The 15909-nt window shown below is 42.6% G+C and overlaps 1 pseudogene; it reads right to left on the reverse strand.

Moving 5' to 3' along the window:
* The window catches only part of LOC122939849, a 149516-nt pseudogene that overhangs the window by 47414 nt on the left and 86193 nt on the right, over nt 1–15909 (reverse strand).

The raw sequence follows: 15909 nt of genomic DNA on the forward strand, positions 1-15909 counted from the left end.
AAAACAGTGGTGGCCAAACAGACCACAATCTAATAGTAGACAGAGGAGCATAACTAGAAAATGCTGGCTTGAGCAACTTCCCTTCAACCCCCACCCAATCAGTGATTTAAAAGATATATAAATAAAACATTTCCTAGCTCTGGACAAGAGGCCACGAATCCCCTGTTCGTGCCCCTCACAATAGTAATCTACCCTCAGTGTCCCTTTCACAGTGGAATTCCCCTTTAGTGCCCTCTTCACAGTACTGATGTCCCTAAGTGCCCCCAATCAGTAGAATGTCCTCTTGAGGTCTCCAAACAGTAGGTATGCCCCCTAAGTGCCCACACACTAGTTATGCCCCCTGCAGTAGTGCTGTCCCTTAGTGCCCCTTTTACATCAGTGAAGCTCCTGTACTATGAATAACATTAAAAAAGTAAAACCGAGCACATCACGCTCTTCCCAGCAGCAGGCAAATATCTGATGTTCAGTGGTGAGACTTTGTTGTATGACCTCTTAAGACTACATTGACACGTAAAAAAGAGGCCATAAAAAACGGACATGCTCAGTTTTTCATGGCCATTTTTCAACCATTTTTTGCATCCCTTTCTTGGTCGCCTGGATGTTTTGCATTTATTTTTAATGCCCATTATTTGAGGATGATTTAGATTATTTTTATTTATTTTTATTTAATCACCAATCCCTGCAGTACACATAATGTCCCCTGTAGTGGCCCCAGTTAGTAGAAATGTGCCCCAGGGGGGCCCCCATCAGTAATAGTTAATAATGTGCAGGGTTTTGTTTTCATGGGGAAAAAATTGAATTACTCCTCTCATCCACTTGCACACGTAGAGAAAAATCACTCTTGATTTGGTGCTAAAGGACCTACATTCTAAGTGGGATGATGTCACCATATTTTAACCCCTAAAAGGCAATTTTCCACTAGTGTACCCATTTTAAACGGCCATTACATGGATGCTCTCCTGTCTAAATGGCCATTAAAAATAGTCCCATTTCTGAGGCGGGAGGCGTGCCGGCATGACGTGGTGTGCGTGACACGTCAGCCCATAGCTCCACCTCCCTTCCCTGCCCGCGATATGTGAGTCGCCTGATGCTTGGTGTGGATGTTCCAAGTGCCTTGATCCCCGGCGTCCATGGCTATCAGACGGGTAATCCCACTGTGTTGCTGAGTCGCGTTCCTGCAGGAGTATGTGTGGAGGTCTCCTTTGATCTCCGGTTGCAGCGGGGAAGAAGGATGGAATGAGGAGGGGAGTGAAGGCCATCTGGAGGATTGTGGGAGAGTCTTTCTTGGCCGGGAGCTGTTGAAACTTTGATGATTAATCGGACGCCTGGTGGGTGAAAAAAAAATCTATCCTTATGTATGGGGCTGATATTTGGTGTGGAAGTGGTATTGGAGGCATACACATTAATTGTCTACATCCCTCTGAGGATTAATGGAGGGGTTAGAATTAGGGGTACTGTAGAGTGGGCTCTGTTTGATAAAGCTGGATGGATGAAATTCTGAAAGCAGCTGTAATAGCCCATGAAGCCAGTTTCCCCGGCATGTTTATAAGTGTTGCCTCACATTGTAGCATTACTATTAACTATCCTATTTACTAACTGATGGGATATATTCAAGGATTCACCTGGTGAGAAACCATATTCTTGTGACTCAAATTGTGTAACATTATGTGCTATAGTGGCTTGGAGAAGTAGTACACACAATATGGTATTTTGGTCAAGTGAAGTGAACCCTTTTGAATGGTGAAACTTTGCTTTACTTTATTTGTGCGGAGGTGGGCAAACTAACCCTGGATCTTTACAACCTCCAAAAAGCTCATATTTGTTAACATGTATTTGAAGATTTACTAACTCTCTAATATATTAATGACTGGTTAACCCCAGCTGTGGTTTATGAATGAACTACTAACGAACTGTGTGTCTTAAATATAGAGGACTGAGGACTAGCATCAATATCTTTATTAATCGAGATATACTAATGATCGCTTACTATCTGGTTATACTGATTGTTAATGCCAAAAGACAATAAGAAGGAAGGGAAAAGACACTAGGCCTCAGCGCTAGGGAAGGAAAAGGGTCACCACCTATAAAACCCTGCTCCTGGCCCTAACTCCTATCCGTATGGGCACCCTTTCGATGGTAGAGATGCCCATACACAGGAACCTAGAAAACCCTGGTGGCCCTCAAATGCCCTAAAGGTAATGACAGGGCAGAGACAACTCGCTCCTTCCCTGGTGAAGGAACCAGCGTCTCGCTGAGGCCTAGTAAAGAAGAAAGGATGGGGGGAATACAAAACACAACAAGCAAAACACTTAACTTCTAAGGATGATGGACGATCAGGACTTCAACAAAAACCACACTCCAGCTCTTTCAAAACCAAATGAAGCTATCCAGAGCAAGGAGTGATGGGTAAAGTCAGACTAAATAGGGGGAGGTAAAGGTCACAGGATCCACACCTGAACAGGAGGTGTGGACATACAAGCAACACACAGACAAAGTGAAACCAAAAGAGGCTGTCAGATCACTAATGTGCAGATAATCTTTCAGACCTTCTAAAACTTGTCACCGGTGTGACAGGAGGACTGTGTACTAACATCAATAGCTTTATTAACAGAGATATATTAATGATTGCTTAATAATTAGTGATATTGAAGAATTTGTAATTATTTATGTTTTTGTTTAAGGTTGATGGGGGGATTAACATCTATCAATTTAATAACTGGGTTATTATTGTTGAATGAACTGCTCTAGGCTTTGCTATCTGAGGTAGAGTCAATTAATATTGTGATCTGTTAGAGGGGAATACTGGAGGGATGCTAATCTTCCCTACTATTTCTTACTAATTAGGGGAGAGGAGGAGTAAAAATGCTTAAGAAAAAAGATGATAAAGATAAAGTGGGAGAACAGAATGCAGGCCCCATTGAAGTGAATGTGGCTGCGTGAAAATCACAAGCATCCGCAAGCAAGTGCGGATGTGGTGTGATTCTCACGCATGGTTACTAGGAGATTATCGGGATGGGGACCTGATCTTCATTATTTTCCCTTATAACATGGTTATACGGGAAAATAATAGCATTCTTAATATAGAATGCTAAGTAAATTAGGGGTGAAGTAAAAAAAAAATATATATATTAAACTCACCTCATCCACTTGTTTGCGCTGCCCGGCTCGTCTTCTTTCTTTTTTCTTTGAGGACCTGGGAGGAAAAGGACCTTTGGTGACGTCACTGCGCTCATCACATGGTCCATCAAGGACCTTTGGTGACGTCACCAAAGGTCCTTTTCCTCCCATGTCATCAAAGAAGAAGAAAAAAGACTAGCAGCGCGAACAAGTGCATGAGGTAGGTGAGTTTAATTGTATTTTTTTTTAAACCCCTCCATCCCTAATTTATTTAGCATTCTGTATTAAGAATGGCCTGGGCTTGAGACAGTCTAGTTGGTGAGTGTTTTCCTCAGGTGTGTGAAGAAAGATCTAGGAAATGGAATTGGTATTACCTGTAGATAATATAGTATTTCCCTTACGCCCATGACAGCACCCTCGAGAAACCGCCTCTATCCAGGACAGGGCCCCCGTATTGTGGTGGAGAGGGGTTACCTGGTCCGGCGATAAAAGTTGATGAATCCAGAGATCCGAAATCCGTTCAGGATATTCTGTGTGGCGATCTCGGACAGAGAAAATCCTGAGTTTTTCCCGTAAATGAAAACATAAAGTTCCTGATCCAAAAGGAGTGGAAAAAACCTGATAAAAAAATTTTTGTTCCACAAAATGGAAAAAGGAAATATACTTTTGATGAGGCGAACTCTGCTGATTGGGACAGGCCTCCTAAACTGGATGCACCAGTTGCTAAAATCTCGAAAAAGTCGGCCTTACCATTTGAGGACCTTGGTACACTTAAGGACCCCATGGATAGAGGAGCTGACGTTTACCTCAAAAATGTTTGGGAGACCTCAGCTCAGGCCTTCAAGCCGAATATTGCCACCACATCCACCGCTAGAGCTTTACAATTATGGCTACAAGAATTGGAATCTTGCATCCAAAATAAAACCCAGAGAGATCAATTGCTAGCTGTTTTTCCCACTATCCTTATAGCAGTTGATTTCATTTCAGATGCCTCAGCAGATGCGCTGAAATTGAATGCTAGATCAGCCGCACTCTCTAACTCAGCAAGGAGAGTTATCTGGCTCAAAGGATTGTCTGAGACACAGGATCTAAAAATTAACTTTATGCCATACCTTTTCAGGGCGATTATCTTTTTGGGTCTGTTTTTAGATGACCTTTTGGATAAGGCATCCGATAATAAAAAAGGATTCCCTCTCTCCAGACCCCCCAAAAAGCAGCGTTTTTTTCGGAATAACAAAAAGGAATTTTATAAAGGGGAAAGAAAGGATTTCAGAGCAGGAAATAAAAATAGGAAAGATGAGGGTTTCCTGTTCAATTCCCAATCCCAATCAGACCCACTCAGCAATGATGGTTTCTCTCCTGTGGGCAGCAGACTCTCTCATTTCCTTAACGCTTGGAAGGAAATCTCAAGCCTCTGGATTTTGGCCATTATAAGGGAAGGCTTTCATCTGGAGTTTGTCTCTCGCCCACCAGCGAGATTCAAAGTCACAAATATCTTAAGGGATTCGGTAAAAAATCTAGCTTTGCAACAGGAGATTCTTTCCAGTACCAGAGTCAGAGAAAGGAAAAGGTTTCTATTCTTCCCTTTTTCAAGTTCCCAAACCAGATGGCACGTTCAGAACAATTATAAACTTAAAAGGTCTAAATCCGTTTCTCTCTTGCAAGAAGTTCAGAATGGAGTAAATTCAATCAGTTTTAAAACATCTATTCGAGGGCTGTTTCATGGCCACAATAGATATAAGAGATGCATTTTACCACTTCCCAATTCACGCAGACTATCAAAAATATTTCAGAGTCGCAGTTTCAATAGGGAATCCGATTCATCACTTACAATATACAGCTCTTCCGTTCTGAATTTCTCAGGCTCCCAGACTCTTCACAAAAGTAATGGCAGAAGTCATGGCCCACATGAGAGAAAGAGACATTCTAGTAATTTCATATCTAGATGATCTGTTAGTGGTGGCAGAGTCAAAGAACCGTCTAGACTTGCATCTCAAAGAGGTGGTGCGGATCCTAGAAAAACTCGGTTGGCAGATAAACTGTGGAAAATCGCATCTAATAGCCTCCCAAAAATGTGTTTTTCTAGGAATGATCCTGGACTCAGTGGAGTTCAATCCCTTATAGTGGCAAAGAACCGTACTATCAGGCAGGCAATGGCAGTGTTGGGCAAAATGATTTCCACCATACTGGTGGTCAATTAGAGTCAGCTTCACTCCAGACCTCTCCAATGGCAAATCCTGAAAGAATGGCAGGGCGCCCCCTTTTTCTGCTGGATGCACCACTCCCACTCACCCCTCAGGCAATTCAATCTTTACGCTGGTGGCTGAATCCTTTTAAATCTGTCCCAAGGTCTCCCTTGGAATCAACAGAATTTCGTAAACCCTAACCACGGATGCAAGTACTTTAGGCTGGGGGGCCTATTGTCAGGGAAATTTACGACAAGCGGTATGGAAAAAGGAGGAGAGTCAAGACTCTCAAGACATGAGAGAACTGAGAGCAGTTCTTCTTGCCTTAAAAGAATGTCTTCCTTTACTTCAGGGGAAAGCTCTAAAGATTTTTTCGGAAAACACCACAGTCGTATCCTATTTGAACAGACAAGGAGGAACCAAATCAGAAAGTCTTATGTTGGCCGCAGACATTTTTTCTCTTGTAATACCTTGCGTTCCGTCTATCAAGGTGGTACATCTAAAGGGAACGGAAAACAAGGTAGCAGATTTCTTAAGCAGAAACACACTGGACCAGGGGGAATGGTATATGAAACAAAAAATCTTCAACCAAATAACTCTCCTCTGGGGTCGTCCGCAACTAGATTTGTTTGCAACCAGGGAGAACAGAAAATGCCAACTTTTATGTTCCCTCAGGTCAAAAGACTAACCAACGGGGAAAGATTCCTTCTCCCTCCATTGGCCAAATCAGCTACTCTATGCTTTTCCTCTGCTAAGACTCCTTACAAGGTTTCTCTAAAAATTAAGACCAGAACGAACGAGAGTGATCCTGATTGCTCCATTTTGGTCCCGAAGAACCTGGTTCACCTGGTTGAGGAAACTCTTCCTAGAAGACCCTTTGTCATGCCCTGCCCGGACGGTGTGCGGAGGTCTGTCAGATTGGCAGCACGTGTCTAACCTTTTGTTTGTTTTGGATCCGCCTTCCTCCAGGTGCTCTGGGTGGGGTCATTGGCTTAAATTGCCTTCAATCCCAGAGGGCTGTGCGGGTTATACAATTCATTCTGGTCTTGGATTCAGGAAGGAAGGATTGTCTGTTCCAGCTCAGATAAGTTTAGTTTCTGTTTGTGTTGTTTGCGGTCTAGGCTATTTGTGTGTCTTCTGCCCCTTCTCCTCTTTCGCCATCTCAGGGATTCTAGGGTGTTTGCAGTCCAGGCACGAGGACACTTCATACCTACCATCAAGGTCTGAATGTGGGGTTAGCAGCATAGGGAGAGAAGTCAGGGATGTGCCAGGAGGTGACCTGTAAGTGAATTGGTCCGTCTGCAGGAAAATTATTACAAAATACTCACCAGGTGATACTATACCCCGGAGAGACTACATAAAATGTTTCCAGCATCCTCTCCAACATGTTGGAGGCGTTTAAGGAGCATGGGAACCTTTTATCATGTAAGGTGGACATGTCCGATGCTTGTCCCATTTTGGACCATAGTGTATGAAACATTAGCCAAATTGCATAATAGGATGATCCCATGTCAGCCACAGATGTGTTTCTGGCTATGTTGGCTCCACCAAACAACTCCAACTACGAGAGCCGCCTACACCAGCATGTGTTAGCAACGGCGAGATTGTTAATAGCTCAGTACTAGAAGACAACCACAACCCTGCAATTGTCATATTGGCTTGTCAAATGTGATCAGGTGTATCATATGGAACAGATAGCTCATTGGGAAACAAACACAACACGTGTTTGAGAGAACATGGGGCGCTTGGAGAAAATATAGAAACCTACATTGAACTCCAGTACACTAACATATCATTCAACTGATCATGAAAGTAATGACATGGTAGAGACATATAGTTCACTTTAGTTCAGTTATGTAATATGCAATAGAGAATTGTTGAATAAATTTAGTTGACTAATTTACCTATATATTTGACACAGTGATGTACGGAAACAAAAGGCCACATTTCATGTAATGCATTGTATTTGTAAAGTAATATTTGATCTGTGCATTTCATACTCTTGTACATTTGTAATAAATGTTTATATGTCACTGTAGAAGCGTTAACAATAAAAAATAAAATAAAAAATAAACTGAATTTTAGCTGAATCAGTGAATATAACGCTGAAAAAACTGACAGAAGAGAAAACCTAAAAATGTAACATAAAATGGTATCATCCATTGAAGGAGTAGAATCTGTGAGTCTTCTCTGCTTTACTTAGTGGTGACTACTCACCTGGGCGGTTATCTGTAGGAATGTCCTCTGTACTCTGCTCATCACCCCTCACATATGTCTCTGTAGGATTAATATTGTTCAGATCTTCACCCGGATTCACAAGCTGTAAAAGAAATATTGTAGAAGTCACCAGACAATTGGAGAAGTCGTGTGGAAGGTTTTATATGACCTGAAAAGACAACCAAAAATGACCGGACAGCAGGAGTTATCTGACCCAAATATCTGCAGGTCTCCTGTATAAATCCAATCTGATTGCTTCATTATTACAGCCAGTTTGCAATGCAGGGAGAGTAGCCCTTATATTCCATCCCTAACATTACATTGTGTGTATATACCATTACATTGTTTGTGAACCTGTTGCCCTTGCTGGCCGCTCCAGGACTGTGAAGCCGGTAAGCCAAAGTTCTTTCGGTCCATGGCTTGTTTACTTCCTCGGAATGGACATAATCATCTGCTCTGCTGCAGCCAATGACTGGAAGCAGGTGACCATGCCTGTACCTTCGAGGAAGCAAACAACATTTACTGGAAGATGGACACACAGGAGCTGGCACACATAACCAGAGCTGAGGGTAGCAGGTACATATGACTCTTTCCATAGTAGAGGCTGCGGGCACATGTGAAAAGTTACTTATTCCTGAACAAACCCTTTAATACTGTCTTCCTGTTCTGTCTACCAGTTTTGTGATGACTGCAGGCATGAAGATACTGTATATAGTATAAGGGACAGGGGAGAAGACAGGAGAGGTGAGAACGGATTATCTATCATCACTAGATCATCCAAATTATCACTGTCTATAGTACAAGAACAGGAGAGCTGAGAACTGATTATCTATCACCACTAGATCATCCTGATTATCTCTGTCTATAGTATAAGGACAGGGGAGAAGACAGGAGAGGTGAGAACTGATTATCTATCACCACTAGATCATCCTGATTATCACTGTCTATAGTATAAGGACAGGAGAGAAGACAGGAGAGCTGAGAACTGATTATCTATCACCACTAGATCATCCTGATTATCTCTGTCTATAGTACAAGGACAGGGGAGAAGACAGGAGAGGTGAGAACTGATTATCTATCACCACTAGATCATCCTGATTATCACTGTCTATAGTATAAGGACAGGAGAGAAGACAGGAGAGCTGAGAACTGATTATCTATCACCACTAGATCATCCTGATTATCACTGTCTATAGTATAAGGACAGGAGAGAACACAGTGGTGTAACTAGAGTTCTAAGGGCCTCAGGGCAAACTTTGGATAGGGTTTCCTCTCCCCATAATAAGTTTGAATGGGTTGTAGTACCCTGTCACTGATCACTACACAAACTCGCAGCGTCTAAACCTCTATAGCTATAAAGGCCCTGTAAAGCCCCCTACGGTGTCCAAGTAGTTAAATGTCCCCTTATAGTGGACCCAGCAATAATAATGCTCTGGTTGTGTTACCAGTATTAAAAATACCTCTGACAGTGTCTTCAGTAATAGTAATGCCCCCCATACTTCCCCCAGTTCACAACCCCATCCTCTTTGTCCTCAATAATAATTTAGCACTTTTAATGAGCCAGGGAGAACTATGGCCAACTACTACTACTCCTGGCAGGTACGGATACCGCTGCTACTACCCACATTCTAACTCTGGGAGAACGAGGCATGGGTCTTTCGTTTTGTACTCTCCCATTTTCCAGACATGTTATTATGAGACCTATAAATGAAAAGTCAGGGGTTCTGTACACAGATCATTAAACGGTACTAGCAAAATTGCAAGTGTGTTTTCTGTAATTTAAAGACAAAGGCACAATTATAACATCGTAACATAGTACATAAGACCGAAAAAAGACATTTGTCCATCCAGTTCGGCCTGTTATCCTGCAAGTTGATCCAGAGGAAGGCAAAAAACCCTGTGAGGTAGAAGCCAATTTTCTCCACTTTAGGGGAATATAAACTTCCTTCCCGACTCCAATCAGGCAATCAGAATAACTCCCTGGATCAACGACCCCTCTCTAGTAGCTATAGCCTGTAATATTATTACGCTCCAGAAATACGTCCAGGCCCCTCTTGAATTCCTTTATTGTACTCACCATCACCACCTCCTCAGGCAGAGAGCTCTATAGTCTCACTGCTCTCACCGTAAAGAATCCTCTTCTATGTTTGTGTACAAACCTTCTTTCCTCCAGACCCAGAGGATGTCCCCTCATCACAGTCACAGTCCTGGGGATAAATAGCTGATGGGATAGATCTCTGTACTGACCCCTGATATATTTATACATATTAATTAGATCTCCCCTCAGTCGTCTTTTTTCTAAAGTGAATAACCCTAATTTTGATAATCTTTCAGGGTACTGTAGTTGCCCCATTCCAGTTATTACTTTAGTTGCCCTCCTCTGGACCTTCTCCAGCTCTGCTATGTCTGCCTTGTTTGCAGGAGCCCAGAACAGTACACAGTACTCCATGTGTGGTCTGACTAGCGATTTGTAAAGTGGTAGGACTATGTTCTTATCACGTGAATCTATGCCCCTTCTGATGCAACCCATTATCTTATTGGCCTTGGTAGCAGCTGCCTGACACTGGTTTTTGCAGCTTAGTTTGCTGTTTATTAAAATTCCTAGATCCTTTTCCATGTCAGTGTTACCGAGTGTTTTACCATTTAGTATGTACGGGTGACTTGCATTTTTCCTTCCCATGTGCATAACTTTACATTTATCAGTATTAAACCTCATCTGCCACTTATCTGCCCAAGCCTCCAATCTATCCAGATCCCTCTGTAGTAGTATACTGTCCTCATCAGTGTAAATTACTTTACACAGTTTAGTGTCATCTGCGAAAATTGATACTTTACTATGCAAGCCTTCTACAAGATCATTAATAAATATATTGATGAGAATAGGGCCCAATACTGACCCCTGAAGTACCCCACTAGTGACAGTGACCCAATCTGAGTGTGTACCGTTAATAACCACCCTCTGTTTTCTATCACTGAGCCAGTTACTTACCCACATACAGATGTTTTCTCCCAGTCCGAGCATTCTCATTTTATATACCAACCTTTTATGTGGTACAGTGTCAAATGCTTTGGAGAAGTCCAGATATACGACATCCATTGATTCCCTGCTGTCAAGTCTAGAACTTACCTCCTCATAGAAACTGATTAAATTTGTCTGACATGACCGATCCCTCACGAAGCCATGCTGATATGGCGTTATTTGCTTATTTCCGTTGAGATGCTCTAACATAGCATCTCTTAGAAAACCTTCAAACAGTTTACCCACAACAGATGTTAAACTTACCGGCCTATAGTTTCCAGGCTCTGTTTTTGGCCCCTTTTTGAATATTGGCACCACATTTGCCATGCGCCAATCCTGTGGGACATTCCCTGTCAATATAGAATCTGCAAATATCAGAAATAAGGGTCTGGCTGTGACATTACTTAATTCCTTTAGGATACGGGGGTGTATGTCATCCGGTCCTGGCGATTTGTCTATTTTAATCTTTTTAAGTCGCTGATGTACTTCTTCCTGGGTCAGACAGGACACTTTTAATGGGGAATTTATTTTTACATTCTGCATGTCATCTGACAGTTTATTTTCCTCAGTGAATACATTGGAGAAAAAAATATTTAACAGCTTTGCTTTCTCCTCGTCGCTCTCTGCGACTTCCCCCTCATTACTCTTTAAGGGGCCGACACCTTCAGATTTATACTTTTTAACATTTATATAATTGAAGATCATTTTAGGGTTAGTTTTACTCTTTACTCTTTGGCAATTAATCTCTCGGTCTCTAGTTTGGCCGCTTTTATTAGTTTTTTACATGTTCTATTTTTTTCCTTATAGTTTTTCAGTGCTTCCGTGCTACCTTCCTGTTTTAGTGAATGATATGCTTTCTTTTTGTCATTTATTGCTTTCTTTACAGTTCTGTTTATTCACATTGGTTTCTTTTTGTTCCTTAACCTTTTATTACCATACGGTATGTACCTCTCACAATGAGATTTTAGGATGTTTTTAAAGATATCCCATTTTGTGGCTGTATTTTTATTTTTGAGGACTTTGTCCTAGTTAGTTAGGCCTATGGCCTCTCTTAGTTGGCTAAATTTAGCTTTTTTGAAGTTTGGTATTTTTGTTCCTCCCTGTAGAAACGCTGAAGAAACGTTCTTTTGAATGATAATTGGAAGGTTATTACTTTATGGTCACTATTTCCCAGGTGTCCCCCAACCTGCACGTCTGTTGTTCTGTCAGGCCTATTGGTTAATACTAAGTCCAGTATGGCCGTCCCTCTAGTCGGGTCCTGAACCAGTTGGGAGAGGTAATTGTCTTTGGTTATTGCCAAGAACCTGTTTCCCTTATGAGATATACAAGTTTCAGTTTCCCAGTCTATATCTGCGGAGTTCCCCTATAATAACCACCTCATTATGATTTGCCGCCTCGTCTATCTCGTTTAGTAGTAATTCATTAAACTTTTCTTTCACTCAGATGGACTGTGTAAGTGCATAGTTATAACAGTTTTTTTTTTTTACAGCTTTTCTTATTTAAAACCTCAAGTTGCTACATAGGCTTATTGCCAGCACAGCACCCCAAATAGCATTCTGCTGCTATGCTGAGCAATTGCACATTATTGGAAGGGCCTCATATTCATGTTATCTTACTAATGTACTTCATGCCACCTGCTGTTTGTTCAGCGGTTTGTTTGTTCATGTTAACCTACTAATGTACTTCATTCACCGGTTCCGTTCTCTTCCCTGCGTAAATTCTACACAAAGATCATGTGGTCCAGTCCCTGAACTTGTCATCCACTGCCCATTCCCAAATAAATTTTGTCTCCGTCGCCAAGGACTCTGGAGATGATTTTTAAACTATTGTCAGTGCCTCTACCGTGGAGGGCTCGTCCCCGCTATGGTCAGATGTTTCCAGTTCCATGCGGTCACATGGTATAGATACAGTTGAAGCAGTCCAGGTATACCATGTGACCGCAGCGGGGACGAGCGCTCCATGGTAGAGGGGATCTTGACAAAAACTGAATGAGAGGATTGATAACCCAGAAAATAGTCCCTGTACAGGGTCACCCTTATTGAGATAAAACATAACTTTTATGATTAATGCTAAAAGGAAATACAAGTGTCATCCATTAAAACTATGGGTACGGCATACATATTAGGACATCGTCAGACATCATCCACAACTCCATCCTCCATCAGGCAAAACTCCCTCCTACCTCAGACTTTAGACAAAACTTTGTCCTCCCTCATCCAAAACTCCATCAGACCTCAGACAAAACTCCGTCCGCCCTCATCCAAAACTCCGTCCTCCATCAGACATAAGCCAAAACTCCGTCCTCCCTAACCCAAAACTCCATCAGCCCTCAGACATCGGACAAAACTCCGTCCTCCCTCACCCAAAACTCCATCAGACCTCAGACATCAGACAAAACTCCGTCCTCCCTCACCCAAAACTCCATCAGACCTCAGACATCAGACAAAACTCCGTCCTCCCTCAACCAAACCTCCATCAGACCTCAGACATCAGACAAAACTCCGTCCTCCCTCACCCAAAACTCCATCAGACCTCAGACATCAGACAAAACTCAGTCCTCCCTCACCCAAACCTCCATCAGACCTCAGACATCAGACAAAACTCCGTCCTCCGTCACCCAAAACTCCATCAGACCTCAGACATCAGCCAAAACTTCGTCCTCCCTCAGACATCAGCCAAAACTCCGTCCTCCCTAACTCAAAATACGCCATACTACACACACTCTTCACCTGACGGAGCTGCTAGCAGCTGGAGAGGCAAAGAACCTGTGATGACGTCATGACCATGTGACGAGTCACGTGTGTGGGAGGGGTCAGATGTGCACAGCAGCTGGTAGAGTGTACAGAACAGTAGCCATCAAATAGAGCTCTGTACTAGAGATGTGTGTGTAACCTGCATGTAGCAGAGCTGTGTACTGTGTTACAGAGATGTATGTGTAACCTGCATGTAGCAGAGCTGTGTACTGTGTTACAGAGATGTATGTGTAACCTGCAGGTAGCAGATCTGTATGTGTAACCTGCAGGTAGCAGAGCTGTGTACTGTGTAGCAGATCTGTATGTGTAACCTGCAGGTAGCAGAGCTGTGTACTGTGTAGTAGATCTGTATGTGTAACCTGCATGTAGCAGAGCTGTGTACTGTGTTACAGAGATGTATGTGTAACCTGCATGTAGCAGAGCTGTGTACTGTGTTACAGAGATGTATGTGTAACCTGCAGGTAGCAGATCTGTATGTGTAACCTGCAGGTAGCAGAGCTGTGTACTGTGTAGCAGATCTGTATGTGTAACCTGCAGGTAGCAGAGCTGTGTACTGTGTAGTAGATCTGTATGTGTAACCTGCATGTAGCAGAGATGTGTACTGTGTTACAGAGATGTATGTGTAACCTGCAGGTAGCAGAGCTGTGTACTGTGTAGCAGATCTGTATGTGTAACCTGCATGTAGCAGAGCTGTGTACTGTGTAGCAGAGCTGTATGTGTAACCTGCATGTAGCAGAGCTGTGTACTGTGTAGCAGATCTGTATGTGTAAGCTGCATGTAGCAGAGCTGTGTACTGTGTAGCAGAGCTGTATGTGTAACCTGCATGTAGCAGAGCTGTGTACTGTGTAGCAGTGCTGTATGTGTAACCTGCATGTAGCAGTGCTGTGTACTGTGTAGCAGAGCTGTATGTGTAACCTGCATGTAGCAGAGCTGTGTACTGTGTTACAGGGATGTATGTGCAACCTGCAGGTAGCAGAGCTGTCTACTGTGTATATAGAGCAGTTTGTCTAACCGCATGTAGCAGAGCTGTGTACTGTGTTACAGAGATGTGTGTGTAACCTGGGAACTATAAAAAAAAAAAAACCCCATAAATATTCAGATCACCCCCCTTTTCCCAAAATTAAAATAAAAGACACATCATGGGTTTCGCAATGTGTAAAAACGCCCATTGTATAAAAATATATTCCCCATACGGCAAACAGCAAAACAGAAAAAAAAAAAAGAGTCCAAATGTCCGATTCGCCGTTTTTGGTCACTTCATTTGCTACAAAAATGTAAATAAAAAGTGATCAAAAAGTCTTAAACACCCCAGAATGGTATCAGTAAAAAGTTTAGATTGCCCCGCAAAAAATGAGCCCCCATCCAGCTCTGTACACATAATTACAAAAAAGTTATAGGGCTCAAAATATGGCGACAAAAAAAATCGGATATTTAATTTTTTTTATCACTATTAAAACGCAGGAAAAACTATACATATAAGGTATTGCCGGATTCGATCTGACCTGTAGAATAAAAGTAACCAGTCAGTTTTATTGCACATCGAATGTCGTAAATAAAAATCACGTAAAACTGTGGTGGAATTGCTTTTTTTTTTCAACAGGAAGAATGGGCAGTTTTACCATCTGAGAAAATAAAGAGCCTCATCCATAACTACCACAAAAGACTTCAAGCTGTCATTGATGTTAAAGGGGGCAATACATGTTATTAATAACTGGGGTGTGTAAACTTCTGATCAGGGTCATTTGGGGAGTTTGTGTTGTGATTATGATTTATAAAGAGTAAACACCGTTGTTTGACATAAATGGCTTCAGCCGACCACTAACCATGAGCGAGAGAAAAGTGTCCGTGTTATCATTCATATTCTCTGAACAATGGTTAATGGTCTCATCTTAATGATCACTGTTACATCTGTTAATGATTTGACAGTGATAATTTTTCTAAATACATTTTATTACCCAATTCCCATCCTTTTTTATAAAATAAGTCACCTCTTACCTGATGTTGTCTTTGGTCTCCCCTGGTCACGGCCACCTCTCCTGTCGAATCCAGCCGGGCCATGCTTGCGCAGAAGACGGAAAATTCTCTCCCGGCTGGGCCGCGCAATGTCCTGAACGCGCATGCCGCTGCAAATGCGCCATGATGACTTCTTCCTGGCCAGTATAGTACAGAGCCGCGAATGCGCACGCCGACTCTGTACTATACAGGCCAGGAATAACAGTTACCATGGCACATGCGCGGCGCTGTGCACGTTCAGGACATTGCGCGGCCCGGCCGGGAGAGAATCTTCAGTCTTCTGCGCAAGCGCGGCCCGGCCGGGAGAAGAATCCAGGAAGTGAACGTCACGCTCAAGGAAGGTAAGTATGAAAAAGGGAAGATGAGAATACCCCTTTAAGAAATCGTAAATTCTGCAAGGGTATGTAAACTTATCAGCACAACTGTAAGTAGCTGTGTGATCTAAATCTGTGGAATATGGGAAGCACAAGAGGATGTGCACCTTAAATCCCATCTTCGTAAGGCCTCTTGCACATGGTCGCTGTGTGCCTGTGGTCGTATTGTGGACCACATACGGCGTTTCCGCAATACACAGGGCACCAGCCGTGTGCATCCCGCATCCGTG

The sequence above is a fragment of the Bufo gargarizans genome, chromosome 6, assembly GCF_014858855.1.
Source record: "Bufo gargarizans isolate SCDJY-AF-19 chromosome 6, ASM1485885v1, whole genome shotgun sequence".
NCBI lineage: Eukaryota > Metazoa > Chordata > Amphibia > Anura > Bufonidae > Bufo > Bufo gargarizans.